The following is a 22041-nucleotide window of genomic DNA, read 5'->3' on the forward strand; positions in this document are numbered from 1 at the left end:
ACCTCTCTTGGAAGTGAGCAGGCCTGCACTCCCCAGGGTCGCTCTCTGAGCTCATGAATATTTACACAGCTGATCCAGGCCTTTCCTTTCAGAAGTCTGCAAGGAAGCTGGTTAGAGTCATGTGGCACCAAATTCATGTTCTAATTTTAACATCACTCACATACTACCACCATCTGCCTTCCCTTCTCCTTTCTGCAAGGGATGTTTTGCCTGCTGGGAGCATACCACAGCCCCAGCTCTCTTGTCTGTTACTTGGAATGAGTCATCTTTTGGAGGGCTCTTCCTAATGTGGGTGACTTGTTCTGGGGTCCCTAACAGAGGTTTCCCCAAGTATGCAGAGTACCCACCCACTTAGCTGGAGGCTGGTGGCCTTAGTCCCTGTTGTCCATGACCCTTAGAATTAAATTCAACCATTCCCAAGGCCTGTCAAGCCTTGCCCTTTTTGCTGACTCATTTCCCTCAACTTTTTCCCTCCCTCTCCCCACTCTAGCCTAGGATTCCCAAATAAAATATAGGATGCCACCCTGACCAGTGTGGCTCAGTTGGCTGGGCGTCATATTATCAACGCAGGCAGTTAGAGTTATTAATATAAGAAAGAAAGCAAAAGGGAATTAAATAATTTTCATAAACTGGGAAGCAGGAACAAGTAACAGAACAGAATTTCCATCTAGCTTACTGGTACACAGACCATTAAAACACTCTGCAGCGGTTCTCAACCTGTGGGTCGCAACCATCGGAAAACACATATAGCATATCAGATATTTACATTACGATTCATAACAGTGGCAAAATTACAGTTATGAAGTAGCAATGAAAATAATTTTATGGTTGGGGGGTCACCACAACATGAGGAACTGTATTAAAGGGTCACAGCATTAGGAAGGTTGAGAACCACTGCCTAGTGGGACTGCTCTAGGGGGCCTGCCCGGGAGAAGTCAATCCCGGAAGAGGACAGGAAGCCTCCTTAGAAATGCTAAAAGCTCCAGGCCCAGCATGGCTCAGTAGTTGAGCATAGACCTAAGAACCACAGTTTGATTCTCAGGTCAGGGCACATGCCTGGGTTACCAGCTCATCCCCAGTAGGGGGCATACAGGATACAGCTGATCAATGATTCTTCCTCATCATTGATGTTTTTACCTTTCTCTCCCTCTCCCTTCCTCCTTGAAATCAATAAAAATATATAGTTATAAAGAAATGCTAAAAGCCAGGTACTGGGTGTAAGGGAGGAAATTCCTCTTCTGGGCACACGTGCAGTAAGAATTAGATGATGTGCTCTAGATGATTTTGGTTAAGTGGATAGAGCATCGGCCTGAGGACCGAAGGGTCCTGGGTTCGATTTCGGTCAAGGACACATCCGAAGTTACAGGCCCTGGTCAGAGTGCATGCAGGAGGCAATCAATTGATGTGTTTCTCTCACATTGATGTTTCTCTCTCTCTTTCCCTCTCTCTTCCACTGTCTCTAAAAATTAATGGAAAAATATCCTCAGGTAAGGATAAAAAAAAAAAAAAAGAAGTAGATGATGTTATTAAACTTTTGGACACTCGCAACGAAGTCAGGGTGACGAAATAGAGGGACAGGGCCTAGTATGGGAACAATTGGAAACGTAACTGGATTATAGAGCATGAAACCCCAAGCCACACCTGCGAAAAGTTAGGAATTTGGGTTGGATAATTTAAATCAGGGGTCCTCAAACTACGGCCCGCAGGCCACATGCAAATACAAATATTGTATTTGTTCCCATTTTGTTTTTTTACTTCAAAATAAGATATGTGCAGTGTGCACAGGAATTTGTTCATAGTTTTTTTTAAAACTATAGTCCGGCCCTCCAACGGCCTGAGGGACAGTGAACTAGCCCCCTGTTTAAAAAGTTTGAGGACCCCTGATTTAAATGGTCCTTTGTCTTTTGCCTGACTAGAAGGTATATGGAGGGTATCAGACTGCCTCCTGGGAGTGCTTCTAGAGCCTGCCCCCCTTTAGAGCCCCGAGGGTGTATTAATTCCTCGTAGTTCACAATAAAATCTTACCCTCATGTTTAAACTTCTGCGTGTGCATTTGGAATTCCCTTCCTCACTTCACCACAAAAGGACCTATTGCACACATGGACAATCTCACGCACCCAAAGGTCACTGATTTGATTCCTGGTCAGAGCACATGGCCAGGTTGCAGGTTCAGAGGTGCCTACCTACGGCAACTGGTCGATGTTCCTCTCTCTGTTCCTCTGCCTTTCTCTCTCTCTAAAAAGAAAATCAATAAAAACATTTAAAAATGAAATAAAATACAGAATGCCCACTTAAATTGAATAAACAATGAATAATGTTTTAGCATAACTATGTCCCATGCAACATTTGGGACATACTTATACTAAAAAATTATTCGCCATTAATCTGAAATTCTAATTTCAGAAATTTAACTGGATGCCCTATTTATACAGGGTAGGACAAAAGTACGTTTACAATTGTTGGTATGAAAAATAATACAATGATTAATAAATAATACAGGAATAAACTTTGTTTTGTATACTCACAACTGCAAACCTACTTTTGCCTCACCCTGTATATTGTTTTTATGTTAAGGTTGCTGGTTTTGGGCAAATAGGTCCTTTTTCGAAGTGAGGAAGGAATTCCAAATGCACACGCAGAAGTTTAAGTGGGAGGGTAAGATTTTACTGTGAATTAAGGGGAATTAATACACAGCGGGTACCGAGAGGGTGCTGCGGCAGGCTCTAGAAGCACTGAACCTTTGTTAATCCTCCATATATCTTGGTTTAAGCAAAGGACAAAGGACCATTTAAATTATCCAACCCAAATTCCTAATTTTTCTGGCTTGGATTGGGCCCTCCTCCCAGTAAATTCTACTGGGGTTTCATATCCTCTGTCCAATCCAGTTACCTTTTTAAAATATATATATATATATTATTGACTTTTTTACAGAGAGGAAGGGAGAGGAATAGAGTTAGAAACACCAATGAGAGAGAAACATCGATCAGCTGCCTCCTGCACACCCCCCACTGGGGATGTGCCTGCAACCAAGGTACATGCTCTTGACCGGAATCCAACCTGGGACCTTTCAGTCCGCAGGCCAACACACTCAGTCCGCTGAGCCAAACTGGTCAGGGCCCAGTCATCTTTTTGATTGTTCCCACACTAGGCCCTGCCCCTCATTTTCATCACCCTGACTCCCATGGCTCCTGCTCTGAGCAGAGGAATTTCCTCCCCCACCTCCAGTACCAGGCTTTTAGCATTTCTAAGGAGGTTTCCTGTCCCCTTCCAGCTGGTGGCAGCCCACTTAGAGTACTTTAATGGGTCTGTGTACCAATAAGCTAGATGGAAATTCTGTTCTTTGTTCCTGCTTCCCAGTTTATAAAAATTATTTAATTCCTTTTGCTTTCTTCCTTATATTAATAACTATAACTGCTATGCAGACTTTAACATGTAATGGTTTTTTTTTCTAATTACTGTTAACATACATATCATATTAGTTTCAGGTGTACAGCATAGCAGTTAGACATTTATATACCTTACGAAGTGATCACCCTAATAAGTCTAGTACCCATCTGACACCATACATCATTATTACAATTTTATTGATTATACTCCCTATGCATCCCCATGACTTTTTGTAACTACCAATTTGTATTTTTTTAAAACATATATTTTTTATTGATTTCCGAGAGGAAGGGAGAGGAAGAGAGAGATAGAAACATCAGTAATGAGAGACAATCATCAATCGACTGCCTCCTGCAATGCCCCACACCAGGGATCGAGCCCACAACCAGGGTATGTGTGTGACCTCCTGGTTCATAGGTCAATGCTCAACCACTGAGCCACACTGGCTAGACCTAATTTGTACTTAATTGCTTCTCCTTTTTCACCCAGCCTCCCAACTCCCCCTCCCATCTGGCAACCATCAAAATGTTCTATTGGGTGCCCTATATTTTTATTTGCTATCTCTGCCGACCCTACTTCAGTACACTGTCCTCTTGCTCTTTCACAATTACCATCAGCACCCCCACCTCAGGGCCTGTGCGTGCGCTGTTCCCTCAGCCTGGAACACTCCTCCTGCCCCATCTTTGCTAACTCCTTGACACTGAAACGCTCAACTCAAATGTTGCCACTGCAGTAAAATTTTTCCTGACCATCAAACTGAAGTAGTGTCCCCATTACCACCATTATTCTCTCTCCTATGATCGTGTTTTATGTTCCTCATGGCACTTGGAGCTATCTCTGAAATACTCCTGTTTTTTCCATGTCCCCCACTACAAAGTCAGCTCCATGAGAGAATCTGAGTCTGTCTAGCAGAGGCTACACACATGTTTGTTGGATGTTGTTAAATACCTAACTAAAAGTGCCCCTGCAAGAGAGGTTTCATTTGCCCACACTGCAGCTGGAGAATCCAAAGATCAGAGCGGTGGGTAACCCATCCTTGGCCTCCAGCTGGCCTTTTATATACCAGGAACTCTTCCCAGTATTTTGCATTAATTAACTTATTTAATCTCAAATCAGCCCAATGATGGAGGCACTATTATTACCAAAGTAAAGAAACTGAAGCACAGAGAGGTTTAGCAACTTGGCCATATAGCTCATTAGAAGTGGAGTCAGGATTTGAACTCAGGCCTCCAGAGCCTGCATGTAGAAAACAGTGGCCTGGTCCAATCCCTCACTTCACTCATTTAAATATTTACAACAGATCCACTGAAGCTCTGCCCAGCCATATAACCTCAACACTCTCCTGACCTTAGCCATGCCCTTCCTTGTTACCACCAACACCCACCCAGCACACACACAGTTCCTTGCCCTCTCCTTGATCACTTTTGCACGTGTTGCTCCCTCTGCTTGGGAATCCTTCCTTCTTTCTCTTTTCCACCAGAGAAACCTTTTACTAGTCCAGTGATGGCGAACCTATGACATGCATGTCAGAGGTGACACGCGAACTCATTTTGGGTGACACGCATCGACAGAGACAAAAAATTGCATAATTCAAATATTTGTCTCTCGCAACGGCCAGAGTTGGGCATCACTCGAGTAATATTATTACTCACGTTACTCATGATCAATAACGCAATTCTAAAACCGGATGTAAACATGTACATCGGTGTTGCGTAGCAAAGATACATAGTGAAAACATCCAAGAAACATTGTTCCAATATTGACATTAATATAAAAAGGTTAAGAATTGCACTATAAAGAGATTAATCTTTACTCATGACATTTTATTTTTACTCGAGTGACAAAATGCCCAATTCTGGAAACGGCCTCGTTATTGTCAACATGTGCCTCAGGTAAGCTTCCCGTGCGTTCGGGTGCATTCGGCAAATGGACGCACTTGATCGCCATGTTCGTTAGGAGACAGGAGTGGGAGGGTTAGAAGAAAAAGATATACAGTGCAACAGTGCTCGACGAGACATTCTGCGTGTCGGATAATTGATTACAGCACCATATATTTGTTGGCTATACATACTATCTTTGAATTGTTTTGCACCAGGAGTCAGTGCAACAACACTGCAAAAAGTTAATAGGTAAGAAACCTATCAACCTTTTATAAAAAACACTGTGATTTATATTTATATATATTTTTGCAGGCTTGTGATGGAGAATCAAAAAAATAAAAAAGCAAGATTGAATGATAAAGGAAGTGGAAGTAGCAGTAGCTGACCCTTTCAAGACATATGGACCGAGATGTACGAGATTGTTGACAGAAACAACAGATCATTGTGCATACTGTGTAATGAAACGGTAGTAAGCAGAACGTGGAATGTAAAGAGACATTTTAAAACTAATCATTGTCAGCTCTTGAAAAAAAGTATCGATGAAAGGGAGGAATACATTTCTAGGCAGCTACACCTCTATAAAAGTCAATCAAATTCCATCATTAAATTTGTAAGATGCTCTACAAATTTAACATCAGCAAGTTACTGTATTGCTCACTCCATAGCTCAGCATGGAAAAGCCCTCAGTGACGGAGAATTTATTAAGGAAACATTTCTAAGATGTGCACCAGCTCTATTTCAAGATATGAAAAATAAAGATGATATTATTAAAAGAATTTCTGAGTTACCACTCAGTAGAAATACTATCAAAGACAGAATAATAGATCTTAACAAAAATGTACAACATCGGTTTAAAAAAGACTTAAATAGTTGTAAATATTTTTCGACTTCTCTTGATGAAACTACTGATGTCACATCAAATGCTCGGTTGGCCATTATTGCTAGATATTCTGATGGTCTCACAATGAGAGAAGAGTTGATAAAGTTAGAATAAGTGCCAATAAGTACATCAGGAAACGAAATATGTAAGGTTGTTATAAAAACATTCAGTGACCTAAACATTGATAGCTCTAAAATTGTGTCAGTCACGACAGATGGGGCACCAAATATGGTGGGAAAAAATGTGGGATTCCTGAAATTGTTTATGGAAGCTATTAGACATCCACTTGTACCTTTTCATTGCATTATCCATCAGGAGGTGTTGTGTGCCAAATCGGGATTCTCAGAATTGAATGATTTAATGTCAGTTGTAACAAAAATTGTGAATTTTATAGCTTCTCGACCCCTTCACAAGCGAGAATTTTCTGTACTTTTACAGGAAGTTGATTCAACCTACAGTGGACTACTCATGTTCAATAATGTGAGATGGCTGAGTCGAGGTAAAGTACTTGAGCGATTTGTGGAGTGCTTTGAAGAAATTACGATATTTATTGAGAATAAGGATCTGGCAAACTTTCCTCAGATCAATGATCATAAGTGGGTCAGCAATTTGATGTTTTTTACAGATCTCTCTGTTCATATGAATGAACTGAACTTAAAATTACAAAGTTTTGGCAGAAGTATTGACGTTATGTTTGAATACATCAAATCTTTTGAAAGTAAACTTAAAATTTTCAAGTGAGATATTGAAACTAAAACTTTTAAGTATTTTCCTCAGATAAGAAAGTATTTCGAGAAGGCCACTACAACGAGTGTAATGGAGTCCATACTTATGTACCAGAATATAGTAAACTCGTTATTTGAACAGTTCAGCAAAAGATTCGACCAATTTAGAAGCCTAGAACAGACCATTAAAATAATTAAGTATCTGGATGTAGTTGTTTACAGTACTTTGGAATTAAAGGATTTCCAATGGATGCAAATTGACAATTTAGAGATGCAACCTGCAGATTTTCAAGGTAGCATTTGGACTCATGTGTTTGTCGACTTAAGGTCGAAACTTGAAAATCTGGAACGAAATTGTTTGAATAATGAAGAAGAATGCAACTACGAACAAGAAATTTTGAGTGCTTGGAACAGAGTACCTGACACTTGTAGCGACATAAAAAATCTAGCGATGGCTTTGCTAACAATTTTTTCATCAACATATTTTTGTGAGACTTTGTTCTCAGCATTAAATAATATTAAAACGAACAAAAGAAACCGGCTAACAGATGAAGCTAGTGGCGCTTGCTTGGCCTTGAAGTGCACCAAGTATGAACCTGCAATCGAAGAATTAGCAGACAAACTTCAGCACCAAAAAAGTCACTAATTTCTCGTTTTCATACCATTTGATTATCATTGTTTTTATTATTTTTTTTCCTAAATGTACATTGTTTTTCTGTTTTTGTTCATTTTATACATATTTTTGGTTGATTTTTCTTTGTTAAATGGCATTTAAATATATAAAATAAATATCAAAAATATAAATCTTTTTTTTACTATGGTTGCAAATATAAAAAAATATGAATATTTCTATATGTGACACGGCACAAGAGTTAAGTTAGGGTTTTTTATTTTTTTATTTTTATTTTTATTTTTTTAAAATATATTTTATTGATTTTTTTACAGAGAGGAAGGGAGAGAGATAGAAACATCAATGCGAGAGAAACATCGATCAGCTGCCTCCTGCACATCTCCTACTGGGGATGTGCCCGAAACCCAGGTATGTGCCCTTGACCAGAATCGAACCCGGGACCCTTCAGTCCGCAGGCCGACGCTCTATCCACTGAGTCAAACCGGTTTTGGCAAGTTAGGGTTTTTTAAAATGACACACGGAGCTCAAAAGGTTTGCCATCACTGTACTAGTCCATCAAGGTCTCTGAGCAAGTGTCCCCTCTTCCAGGCAGCCCTCCCTGACTATTCCCTCTCCTATCCCAGGCTGGGGCCTCCCCTAAGCTTCCTCAGGACTGCTTCCACTCTATCCTGGTCTAAGCCCCAGCTGTCCCCACATTGGACTGAGAGATCTGGCAGGCAAGGATGGGTTGGAGGCCTTCCAGGGCCCCCGTGCAGGCTGGGCTGAGTAGATAAGACAAGCTCAGAATTGCAAGGGGACCTCAGCTTCCAACATCAGGAAACCTCAGCTGTTTTATCCCTTCTGTCTGTCCTCAGCAGGATTTTGGTCCCCATCCCAGGCTGTCTATGGCCAACTGGGGTTGGCTCCTCTGGTGTGACTAGAGCAGGGACAGCCACAGAGTCAGGGTGGCTGGTTCAAGGAGGGGCTTCCAGAAAATTAAATCCAGTTGGGGATTTTGGCTCAATAACTCCCAAGAACCACAAAGAGAAAAGCACATACCTATAGCTATAAAATTGTCCTAGGAAATATCCAGAGAAGTACGCAGAGTTATATACATGAGGAAGCTCATTCCAGTGCTGTTTATGAAACTAAAACATTGGAGACAAGCTAAGTGCCCATTCGCTGGGGACTGGTTTAGTGACGTATGCTGCATCTATGCCAGGCAGCTGGCCTCTTGCATCATTTCTCCCTGCTCTCTGCCCATAGGGCACAGTAGTCACATTCCCTCCACTCCCTCCTTCTTAGAGCCTTTGCACACACTATTCCCACTGCCTGGACACTCTTCCCTCCCCTTCTTAGTTGGTTAACTACCAATCACTCTTCAAACCCCCACCAATTATTTCCCAGGCATCTCTCCTGGACCAAGTAAAATCCTCCAATAACATGGGTCTTCAAGGAACCTGTTGTATTTGTGACAGTCCCACTACCAGTGTTTATCTTTTTCCCCAACTGGACTGTAAACTCCACAAGTGTAGGAATTGATCTGTTTTGTTCCCCAGTATAAACATAGATCCTAGCATAGTACCTGGCACTCAATATAAATTAATGAAGGGCTAATGGATATAGATCCATACTCATTAACACAGCGAGATACCCATGATACAGTTATGAGCATGAAGAATGTAGGTTACAAAATCTCTGCAGCTTGCTGACATTTCTGTAAGAAAATCCACGCACGCTTGTGTGTGTGTGTGCATGTGTGTGTGAAAATCTTGGAAGAAAGAACAGCAAATTAAAAACAGAGTTAACAATCAGCAGGAGACTACATGTGATGTTTCTTTCCTTCTTGCTTATTTATATTTTCACTTCCATGAACTGAGATTACTCTGTAATTAGAAAAGTATATGCAAGTCACCTGAGGGTCTTGTTGAAATGCAGACTCAGATCCAGGTGGTCTGGGGTGGGGCCTGAGAGTCTGCATTTCTAGGCTCATGCTGTTGATTTGAGGGCCAGAGTTTGAGTGGCAAGGCTGTAGAGTCCTGCATGAGAAGGAGAAGAGGAAGAAGAGAAATTACAAATGATGTGAAGCATCTGTCCCTGGAGGAGCCTGGCAGGAGGAGATGGAGAAAAGACAAACAGGAGGACACATTGGCCAGGGGCTGACAGGGAGCATCCCCGGGGCAGAATAGGCTTGGTGATGGGAGGAGGCCACGAGGTGTGGCCGGCTGGGTGGAGAGATGGCCAGAGGGGTGCAGTACTGCCCTGATGGGTAGACAGGCATAACTCAGGGGTCCAGTGTTTGGAGCCCCTCCTTCAACTGAACATTTCCGGGTGATGAGTGCTCTGCATGGGCCTACTCCTGCCAGTCTCTCAGATGTTCCCAGCTGGGCAGGGGCAGACAGGAACTGCTTGTTGTGTACTTCAGACCTCACCCTGCACTGTTGACTAAGCTGGGCTGCAGTTTGCAGAGGGGTGCCCTGCTGTCCCACCCAGCCCAGCTTAGCTGTGGCCTCTTACATTTCTCTCTCTACTGCCAAGGACAGTGCATCCCGAGGGGAGCAGATGTCCCCTGAGGGCTCAACTGTGGTGGACAGGCTGGCTCAGGCCTTTGGGCTGCTCCTTTCCTGGCCTTCTGCTCCTCAGAGTTGGGAGTACCTGATCAGGGCCAAGGCGGGCACTAAGGGGAGGGGAGAGGGAGGGAGGACTAAAAGCAGAAGCCTGGGAGAGCCTGGTTAAAGGATAAGGCAGCAGGGAAGAGGGGAGGACACACATTGTCCACTCCTCCTGGAAAGACTAGTCATTTTATCAGCTACCACTAAGGGTTCCACTAACACACACAGTTAGCACTAGGAGAACCCCTCTAGTCTGTCTCCAAACACAGCACACTCCCACTCAGGCACCATTCATGGCTCCCATTACCTAAGGAGAAGTTTACAACTTTTGGGTTGCTTCCTCACAGAACTTTTGCAAGACTGTATCCCCCCACAATCTTTCTAAGTTGACATCTGTAAGTTTTCACCCTATGTTTAAAGGTATACTCGCATTAATAGAAAATAAAACATATTAAACATTTGACAAGATAAAATACACTGAAGATCAACTAATTAGAATATTTTATGACATGATTTGGTCAAGTAGGTTTTAATTATTAAATTAAATAGCCCACTCAGAACCTGAAATTATGTGAAATTTTATTAAGTGGTTTTATCCATTTTGTAATTCAAAATGTGATAAACCTAAAAGAGTCCAATTAGATGAGAAGAATCAACTTTGCTGACTCTTTGGCTGTCCTGCATTCAGAACATCTCCATCCCCGACCTGTTCTCTGGGGAATGTTATGAGGGTGGAGAGATGGGAAGCCTGAGGTCAATGTAGTTATCTGAGGTATCCAACATCAGGACCTCCCATCACCCTCTTAGCGTGCGGACCTAGAGCTCTTTATACCCAGCACAATGTGCCATAACTTGTTCCAAAGGGGCAAGGATTTGAACCCAGGCCACTACCCATTCTTCCTCAGTGCCTCCACATGAGGCTAAAAGTTTCTGATCTTGGGCTCAAACCTGCCCTTCCCCTGAGATGCCCATTGTTCCTGGCCTGGTTCTGACTCATCTCCTCCCTGGAGCTGCCTCCAACCCACCAACAGGCACAGCTCCTTTTCCCAGATTTGAGCCCCTTCCATCCTTTAGAACAGTGGTTCTCAACCTGTGGGTCGTGACCCCTTTGTGGGTGGAACGACTCTTTCACAGGGGGTTGCCTAAGACCATCCTGCATATCAGATATTTACATTATGATTCATAACAGTAGCAAAATTACAGTTATGAAGTAGCAACGAAAATAATTTTATGGTTGGGTCACAACAACATGAGGAACTGTATTAAAGGGTCGCGGCATTAGGAAGGTTGAGAACCACTGCTTTAGAAGGTCCTTTGAGCTGCTCTGTCTCCCATTTTGCCCCTCCATGGAGAAGCTCCACTTCACTCACCTCTCTGCCCCAACCCTGCCAGCACATACCTTGAGCTCATAAATGTTTGAAGAATAAATGCATGGCAAGTGGGACACTGACAAAGGATAACAACATCCCTAGGAGGTGATAACAGGAACTCAACTTTCTTCGCTTAAGAAACAAAATTATCAGTTTGGCAGCAGAAATGAATCTGCCTCCAACTCTGGTGCCCAAGAAACAGCCTTGATCATTTTCTTTTAATTTAGACAATGAGCCCCCGTACCCCTCCCCAACACAGGTGGGAAATGTCATTTCAATGGTTTTTGAAAACTTAATGAAATGACTACATTTACACATTTAACACAGCCCCCCACAAAGCCCCTTGCCCACTGCCTCTGGGATCCTGGGAGCAGTAGGAGCAGGAAGCTGGGGCGGCAACAATTGCCTGCTTCCTCTGCATTTTAGGGTGCTTTAGCCCCAAGCCTATAATTTTGAAGGGGGAAGAAACGCTTCCAGCATGCACAGCACCTTTTACCACCACCCCTCTATCTCTTCCTCTATGTGTGTCCACCCCAGGCAAGTTGCTAGAGAAAAGCCTACACCTTCACATCTTTGATTATGAGAGTACAAAACCAGCCCTTCCATCTCTAAAATAAGGGTCTTAGAGTAGATTAGGGGTGATGCCAATACTAGCTGGATGGCTGTGGCCTCCTAGATTGCTGGACTGTAAGGAATTTTGAGACAGAGTCCTGCTTGAGTAAGAAAGAGTGCTGGAAGCTTTGACAATGTCTGCCAGGGACATAGGAAGGGAATGTGGGGATACAGGTTCCAGAATTTTACCATTTATGAAGAAATTTAGAGATTGAAAACTGGTGGCCCGAGGCCAGATTTCTTTGTCCCTTACAGGTTGTTATATGTATCTTAGAGAGAGGAAGGGAGGGGGAGAGAGAGAGAAACATCAATCAGTTGCCTCCTGCACATGCCCAGACCAAGGATCCATCCTGAAACCTGGGTATGTGCCCTGACCAGAAATTGAACCCACAACCTCTTGGTGTATGGCATGACACTCCAATCAACTGAGCCACACTGGGTTTTTAATATTTTTTAAACTTGAATTTTACTACCGCTATTTCTAAAGTGGAAGGTTTTACCATCAAAAGCTAGATTTTTGGAGTCTCTAGAAAACCAGAATTGTCCCCACTGGGCTTTGTTCCTATCTGGTAGCTAGAACTTGGCAGGTGGGTCATGCTCTCCAGGTCCTTAGTCTCCATCCCCAACCCCTCTCACATGCTGGGGGTTTTCAACAGAGAAACTAATTAAACCCACACAGCAAACCTACAGGGAAGGTCCTGTTATAATAACATTTTGCAGACAGAGCATCTGAGGCTCAGAGAGGTGATATGGAGTACCCAAGGTTAAAATCATCCACGGGTAAGTGGCAGAGGCAGGAGTTCTACTAGATGGCTGGGCCCTGTCAGTCAGCCTCACTGGCTACGCTGTTTGCCTCTGAGGAGAAGGACCCTGAGGAGGGGAGTGCCTGCTGCCCTAGAGCAATTATGCCTAAAGCAGGGTCTTTCAGATTCCGTTTTCCTGGTTCTTATAAATTGTATTATTTTTCCTTCAGTAAATACTCCCCAGAGGAAAATGGTGACCTGATAAGCATCCAGTTGTAGGAAATAGTCCTCTGTGATCCATCTTCAGCATAGTCAGCTTTTAATGGAAACGGTTACTGAATTTCCCCAGGGCAAACAGAATGTAGGGAGGAGGGAAGAGGATATAAGAACAAAGAACTGTGTGTGGAAACCCTCATGGCACCCACCTCAAGTAGATGGGGAAAGGAGGGGAGGTAGAGACAACTAGAAAAGGCCTGAGCCCATTGTTTTAAATAACCCAATAAGAGACAATATGATTTAGGCGACATATGAGGAAACTGTTAACCCCATAGTACTCAGCCAATGAGGAACTGGAGGAGGGACTCTCCCACCTTAGGGATAAATAGCCTGAGATCGATCGCTACTCCATGTTGCCTGTTGAACCGGATGGACACCTGCTCTTACAAGAACATATTAAAAGTCTCATTTTTTCCATCCTTCTGTCTCTGAGTCTATTGTTTGAATTCGGACAGGTGAGCATTTCTCACACAGTTAAATCCTCCACAGAATTTTATTTGCTAATTACATACACTATAAAACTTAACAAAATAATAGATGGTCACCAAACCCATGGTCTTAGGCTTTGCTGGCTTCTTGAAAATTAATCATATAATAACAAGTGCACAGTGATTTGTTGACACATCTACATGTTTCAGTTGGGAACCTTACATGTACAGATAAAAAAAAAGGGGAGGGGGTTCTCTGGAAACTAACTCACAGGGTGATCTGATCATAAATACTTAACTGGGAAGGTCATGGTGGGTAGTCACACCTCAGGCATATAACTTCTTTAGCAAAAAGTTTATCTTGACTTAAGCCCTGTCTATTGTTTCTGTATATCTCTAGGTTGGCAAACTCATTAGTCAACAGAGCCAAATAGCAACAGTACAATGACTGAAATTTCTTTTGACAGCCAAATTTTTTAAACTTAAACTATATAGGTAGGTACATTGTTATTAACTTAATTAGGGTACTGCTAAGGCTTAGAAAGAGCCACACTCAAGGGGCCAAAGAGCCGCATGTGGCTCGCGAGCCGCAGTTTGCAGACCATGGCTCTTGGTTAATACACCTTTGAAATAAGCCATAACCACCCTCAGGAGAGCACATAATCTTTTTTTTTAACTTCTTTATTGGTTAAGGTATTACAAATGTGTCCTAATCTCCCCATTAACCCCCAACCTCGCCCCCTCCCCACTCATGCTTTCATACTTCTGTTGTCTGTGTCCATTGGTTTGGCTTATATTTGCATACAAGTCCTTTGGTTGATCTCTTCCCCTTACCCCCACCCTCCCCTACTTTCCCTCTGGGGATTGATAGTCTGATCGATGTTTCTCTGTCTCTGGATCTGTCCCTGTTCATCAGTCTATGTTGTTCTCTATATTCCACAAATGAGTGATATCATGTGGTATTTATCTTTCTCTGATTGGCTTATTTCACTTAGCATAATGCTCTCCAGTTCCATCCATGTTGTTGCAAATGGCAAGAGTTCCTTCTTTTTTACCGCAGCATAGTATTCCATTGTGTAGATGTACCACAGTTTTCTAATCCACTCATCTGCTGATGGGCACTTAGGCTGTTTCCAAATCTTAGCTATGGTGAATTGTGCTACTATGAACATAGGGGTGCATATATCCTTTCTGATTGGTGTTTCTGGCTTCTTGGGATATATTCCTAGAAGTGGGATCACTGGGTCAAACGGAAGTTCCATTTTTAGTTTTTTGAGGAAACTCCGTACTATTCTCCACAGTGGCTGCACCAGTCTGCATTTCCACCAGCAGTGCAGAAGGGTTCCTTTTTCTCCACATGCTCTCCAACACTTGTTGTTTGTTGATTTGTTGATGATAGCCATTCTGACAGGTGTGAGATGATACGGCATTGTCATTTTGATTTGCATCTCTCGTATAATTAGTGACTTTGAGCATGTTTTCATATGTCTTTCGGCCTTCTGTATGTCCTCTTTTGAAAAGTGTCTATTTAGGTCCGTTGCTCATTTTTAAAATATATTTTATTGATTTTTTACAGAGAGGAAGGGAGAGGGATAGAGAGTTAGAAACATCGACCAGCTGCCTCCTGCACACCCCCTACTGGGGATGTGTCCACAACCAAGGTACATGCCGTTGACCGGAATGGAACCTGGGACCCTTCAGTCCGCAGGCTGATGCTCTATCCACTGAGCCAAACCGGTTAGGGCAGGAGAGCACATAAGCTTATTAATTATCCTGTAATTCAATCTCCATGTAATCTTCCTTATGGCCCCGCCTTCATTTCAAATGCATAAAAGAAACTGAAAAACTGTTATTCTCCTAAGCATTTGAGATCTTACTTCCCTACATTGTCCTCAGTTTAGTTCAAATAAACTCTTGTAAAAATTTGACAGAAAAAAATGGTGGCAGAGTAAGGGGATGCTTCACAGACACACTCCCAGAAACAAACTGGAATTACAACTAAAATGCAGAAAAACTTCCTGAATAATCAACAGAGGACTCACAGGAGAGAACCCTCATACCAGAGGACTGAATGTGGAGACTACATAAAGACAGATAGGAGGGGCAGAGGCATGAAAGGACTGGCCAGGCTCCCACAGACAGCAACTGAATTTCCAGAGAGATAGCTCACCTGTCAGGGGTTGCCACTGAGAACTCTGGGGTCTAATCCCCAAGCTGGGCCACCCAGCAGAGAGCATTGGAACTGAGAAGGGTACCCACATAATATCTGGCTGTGAATAGCAGCAAGGTGCTGCCTACCAGGGAGCAGCAGCTGGAAATTCAGGCACCCTCTTAAAGGGCTAATGCACAAAACTCCCCATGGAACACCCACCTTGTGCTCTGGCAGAGAGAGGGCAGAGTGGACTGGAGTTGTGTGAGCAGAGGCCAGGATTGGGAATTCAGGGATTAGAGCTCAGAAGGCAGACACCCACAGTTTCTTGTGCTGATCCATTCCCTCACCCAGTGGAGGACATCTTTCCCACACAGACATTTGCCTTGTCTCGGGGGGTGGGGGGGTGGGGGGAGACAGTTGACCCACCCTATTGGAAAACACTTTGCCCTGAGGCCACTTAAGAGACTAAAAATAACAATTACCCTCCAGGCAGAAGCAACTGCCCTAACCTGGACGATTACCTGGGGGTAATGCAAGTCAGAATCCTATCAGTCTGCAGGCAGAGGTAGTCTCTGGAGGATTTGAGTCTTTGCCTGATCTAAGTAGTCAGAAACAGTGTTTGACACTGTCCTGCACTAGAGATTGAGAGGTGTAGAGAATTTATCTACCTAATACATAGTCATAAATTCAAATAGGCAGCCAAAATGAGGAGACAAAGAAACAACCCCAAAATAAAAAAAATAAGAGAATTCTCCAGAAGAAGAGATAAATGAAGTAGAGATAAGAAATTTATCTGTTTATGTGTTTGCCAGTCTAGGGGATGCTAATTGCTCACTTTTACCTTTTTTTCCCTACCTGATCTCTGGCTGGTCTACTAGTGTAAGACCTTCTGAGCTAGGGATAAGGCGATGCACCTTGGGGCTTCAAAGGGTTATTGCAGGATGATAAGAACAGATGGTTAGTAAATAAAAGTTTGCCCTGCCATATAGGTGGGTCTAAAAGGTTTTTGCTGGCAATCTCTTACTATGGGCCAGGACGCTAATTCAAGTTCTTTCAGGTAATTAAGGAAAGGACAGATTTATCTTGAGCCTGAAGCTACTATTAAAATTGCCTTTAGCTCAAAATAGTCACATACTGCCCTAACTGGTTTAGCTCAGTGGATAGAGCGGGCCTACGGACTGAAGGGTCCCAGGTTCGATTCCGGTCAAGGGCATGTACCTTGATTGAGGGCACATTCCCAGTTAGGGGGTGTGCAGAAGGCAGCTGGTCGATGTTTCTCATCGATGTTTCTAACTCTCTATCCCTCTCCCTTCCTCTCTGTAAAAAAAATCAATAAAATATATTTAAAAAAATAATCACATACCATTGAGGCACATCTTGGGGTGACTTGTTCTGAACTCCCACAAAAGCAAGATGCTGAATGTGACTACAGTTATGTAAAAGCGTAAGAGGACACACAAAAAAGTATTATTTATTGAATGCTTATTATTAACAACAAAAGTAGCTTTGAATGGATATGCTGCAAATTAAAAGTAGTTGACTCTAAGAACGTAGGGGAAGGGATGGAAGGCAGAGGTGAGATGAAACTTAAGTCACATCTTTGTGTATCTGTTTTTGTTTTGTTGTGTATCTGTTTTTTTAAACAACACCACCACCATAGCCTGGAAGTCTGAAAGACCATGCTAACAAGTTCCTACACTGAGTGGAAGTCATGGGGGAGGGTTGTTAAATCATCCTTTATACTCATATATTACAATTTTTTTCCTTATGAAAAATGATCCATAAGACAGTCTAAAGGCGAACTGCTCTGAGGAGAGTGTTTGCAGGCCCTGCTCCCTGCCCACACAGCCTTCCTCTCCAGGGTGTGCCCCCAGCCACCCATTCCAGGCGGGCAGAGGCAAGAATGGGTGTGGACAGCAAACACTGTCACCAGTCTGCATGCATTCTAATCTTGGTTCTGCCACTTGCCAATTGTGTAATGCCTGAAGGGTGGCTTGTCCTTGTGTACCTCAGTTTCCCTATCTGTAAATAGCTGTACCAGTTGTAGGTAGGGCTGAGGTGTGGAAGAAGCAAACTAGAGACTGGAAAGTGCTCAGCACAGGCTACTAGAGAAGTGCAGTAAATGTCTGCTGCCTTGATTGCCCCCGCTGCTCCAGGCTTCTTCTGACCGTCCACACTGGCCTCAGGGAACCATGGCTGGCTGCAGGAGGTGGTGGCTACTCATCTGAGCTGCCCTTGCTTTGCCCTAATCCAGGTGGCTTCAGAGCCTCCAGGTTTGGGGGAGGCTGGGTCAGCCTTCTCTACCCCAGGGGCATTTGGGATGAAATGAACTTGAGAGTTTCAGTTGCACCTGTCTCCCCAGTCCCTGCTCTTCTCCTCACTGGCCCAAGGCTCAGGGTGTTCCAGAAAACTAGAGCCCCATGGTGGAGGAAAGCCTACTATCATTTGTTCCTTCATGGGGACCTATTCTGGTATCCATTCAACAACACCCTTCTTTGTGTGGTCCCCACCATGAGAGAGGCAATGGAGGGTGAGGCTGGTAGGGGATGGTTTTAGTTTGGGTACAGGATATACTAGTAATTCGATGGAGCAAGGAGTCTTTCAGAACCACATTTCCATCAACCCTCACAGCAGCCTCAAGTGTACAGCTGACTGCCCCTTCCCAAGAAAAGGAAGTCAGAGCTCAGGGACGGGAAGGCCCTGCATCAGACAGCACTCCTGTGCCCTTTGTTCTCCTCAGAGGCTCTTGCCTGAAGCCTGGCCTGGCCTCTGAGTGCCAGTGCCCTTCCAGCCTCTGCTACGGCCACCCAGGAATCCCTGTCCCCGCAGATGGACTGAAAGAGCAGGTGTGGCAGGGCCCAGGAGAGAGTAGGCTGAAGGGCTCAACTGTGTTAGTCAGACTCTACCCCAGAGTGACAAGTGATGCAAAACGTGCCTTCAACGGGTTCAGACAGAAAGGAATCCATATAACACGTTGTCACCAACTAAATAATAACACTGCCAGACAACCATCTCCAAAGTCAGTGTTTCTTCACACCCATTATTTATTCCCACGGTCATGGTTTCTGTAGGTCAGTTGATCTGGGATGGGCAGGGATTGTTTCAGGTCCTTTTAGGTGTCTTTCCTCCTCCTTGGGCCAACAGCCACCTGGGCTTTTTTCTTATTGTCAATGGCAGAAGCACAGGAAGCGGAGTAGAAACTTGAGAGGCCTCTTTAAGCATAGGCTCTGAACTGACACGATGTGACTTCCATCCACATCCTGTTGGCTGAAGCAAGTGACATGACCACAACTTTCATGGCGGGTGAGGAGGGGGATATACTCAGCCTCTAGTGGGGGGCACTGAAGAGTCACATGGAAGAGGATGTGCATGCAGGGAGGGTGAGGGCTGGGGAAGTAATGGACCTGCTTCCCTCTGGGAGCCAGTCTGGGTGGGAGGGCAGGACAGATGTTATGAGGGAACTACTATGGCCCAGAGAGGTAACATTATTTGCATTTCCCATTAGACTAGACCCTCGCCACCCATCTGGGATGCCCCAGGCTCTGGGATCTCTCCTAGCAGATATATTAGACTTCGAGATATAACATTTCCAGAATGTCACTCACACTTACACACACACACACACACACACACACACGAAAGATAGGCACAAAGAGTTAATTTTTGGACAAATTTTGGAATTCTGGAGGAAAAAATCCATATGCAATACTATATTTTTAGCACGAAATGGTGCCAAAATCATGTTTTGGCACTCTTTAGAGTGCAAGTTGCTTAGCTAGTTTGGGAACAAAAAGCAGAACCATGCTGTGTGTCACCTGGTTCTGTAGATGCACTTCTGGGGAGGTCTGACTACTTCTGGCAGCAGGTGCATCTGCCATCCTCAAATGTGCTTGAAAATGATGGCTGCTTCTGGGGAGAAGAAAGCCCAGACCTCTCACCTGTGTATCTGGTCCTCCAGCTCTGTCAGGTTCACAGCATTCAAGGTAGGTGAAGGGAAGACATATCATCATCAGAGAGAAACCAACTGGGCAAATGCCAGGACTGAGGCAGGATGCTAAGAAGCTAGGAAAATTCTTTGGCCAGCAGAATGGGGGAACTGAGACAGGTCGCTGAACAAACTGGCCCAGCAATTTATAGCAGAGACAGGTCACCTCTCTAGGGATAACATCTAGGCCTCAGTTGTATTTCCGCTCCAGTCCCAGAAAAGCAGCAAAACCAGGTGGGCGATGCCAGGACCAGCTGCAATGACTAATGACCCCTGCCCTGGTGCTGACCAATCAGTGGAGACCATGACCCTGAAAGGGCACACCTGGAAAGCTAATTATTATTTTATTGAAATTCTCCCCTAAGTTCCCAACCTTTAAAACCCTCAAAACAAAGGACCCAGCAAGTGCTCTCTCTCCTGGGAACATGCCTTTGTCTTTCCCTCCCCATTCCCATCCCCCCACAGGCATGCACCTCATAAATTCTAAGGGACCCCAAAGCTTGCAACCAGGGTAGTAATGGTGAGTGGCAGCTCCTCCTGGGCTAACCCTCTGAACCTGTCTTTGACTTTCTCGTGAGCTCTAGCAGCCCCGCCTCAGCTCATTTCTTTCACTATGACTTTTATTTTTCAAAGTCGAGCCAAAGCAGCCCAGCCCAGGCCCTCTCCTGTTGCCTCTTCTACCCTAAGCCCTTTCTTGTTTTACTGTCCCCAGCTTTAATAAAGATACCCTAATAGTCACCTGGACTTGTCTTGTGAAATCTTTCCTGCACGAAGTCAAGAAACCACACACTACCAGCTGACCCTAGGCAGACCTTTTGATTTTTGCTGAAAGAGGTTGAAGGACATCCACTCAACCCCAAAGGATTACAACACATGGACATAATCATCCCATTGCCCGCACCAGCCACGAGATAGAAATGGCCATGAGAGCCAACCTCAACTATGATATGATGGGAGCTGTCTGCTAAGGAGCCTTCCAGCAAAGAAGTCTTCAGTCGTTGGATGGGGACAGGGAGAGCTTGACTTTCTGCTCTTCTTATGAATGCCGCCACGTCTAGATGTGATGTGATTCCTGGCTCCTGGCAGCCAGTTGTGTCACTGAGGGGGCTTGTCTGAGGGCATTGCTGACAATTATTGAGTGTTGTGTGCTCAGTATGAAATTTTTAAAGATTTCTCTTACCTTAGTTCAGTCATCAATTCAAATGGAGACTTAAGCCAAGAAATAAACGGAAGGCTGAGGCTCAGAAGGGCAACAATAGAAAAATTAGAAAAGATAACCAAAAGCAAAGATGTGTCATTAGAGACCAAGGCTTAAATCACCTACACCCTCATATTCCCAATTACTATATACAGATGTGAAAATTGGATAGTGAAGAAGGCTGATAGGAAAAAATGGATTCATTTGAAATACGGTGTTGGAGAGAGCTCCATGGGATACCCTGAACCACCAGAAAGATGAACAAGTGAGCCTACAGCAAATTAAGCCTGAAGCATTGCTGGAAGTAAAAATGACAAAACTGAAGCTGCTTCAGGCACATTACGAGAAGGCAGGTTCTTTGGAAAAGACAATAATGCTGGGAAAAGCAGAAGGCAGCAGGAACAGAGGAACCCCAAGCATGAGCTGGTTGGGCTCCAGGAAAGAAGCCAGTGGTGTGAGTCTGCAGGGGCTGAGCAGGGCTGCTGAGAACAGGACACTGTGGACATCACTCATTCATGGGGTCACCAGGAGTCAAAACTGACTCAAGGGCACATAACATAACTGTGCACCAGGCAGATGCTGTGATGAATATATGACATCAATTGAATGCTTTCTAGATCTTTCTGTGACCCGGGTCCTGGAAACATAATAGAATCGGGCTTGTTCACACCCTCAAGGAGACCCCAGCTGGGGAGGGAAGTGGGGTCAGATGATTGGCAGCACAGCATGGGGAATAACAGCAGAGGTCCAGGGGGCTGGAAGAGCATCCTCCCTCCCTGCTCACCTGTCTCTTCATCTCATCATTATATGACACTCTCCTCACGGGCCCTGTGCCAGCTTTCCCCCACAGTGACAGCGGCACATGTGGATGCAGCACCTTCCATCTGTTAGTTCATTTTGTCCTCAAAGAATCTTCATGAAAAAAGTTTCCTCCTCTTTCCAGTCAGGGAAACCAGGACCAGGGCAATGACAGTGCCTACAGGGGCTTTTTATTTTTTTTAAATATGTTTTGTTGATTTCTAGAGAGGAAGGGAGAGGGATAGTGAGATAGATATATCGATGAGAGAGAGGAACATCATTGACCGGCTGCCTCCTGCACACCCCCTACTGGGGATCGAGCCCGCAACCCAGGCATGTGCCATGACCAGGAATTGAACCAGCAATCTCTTGGTTCCTGGGTTGA

This window comes from Myotis yumanensis, unplaced genomic scaffold (assembly GCF_028538775.1).
Source record: "Myotis yumanensis isolate MYYU_CA2020_CCGP unplaced genomic scaffold, mMyoYum1.0.hap1 SCAF_2, whole genome shotgun sequence".
NCBI classification, from domain to species: domain Eukaryota; kingdom Metazoa; phylum Chordata; class Mammalia; order Chiroptera; family Vespertilionidae; genus Myotis; species Myotis yumanensis.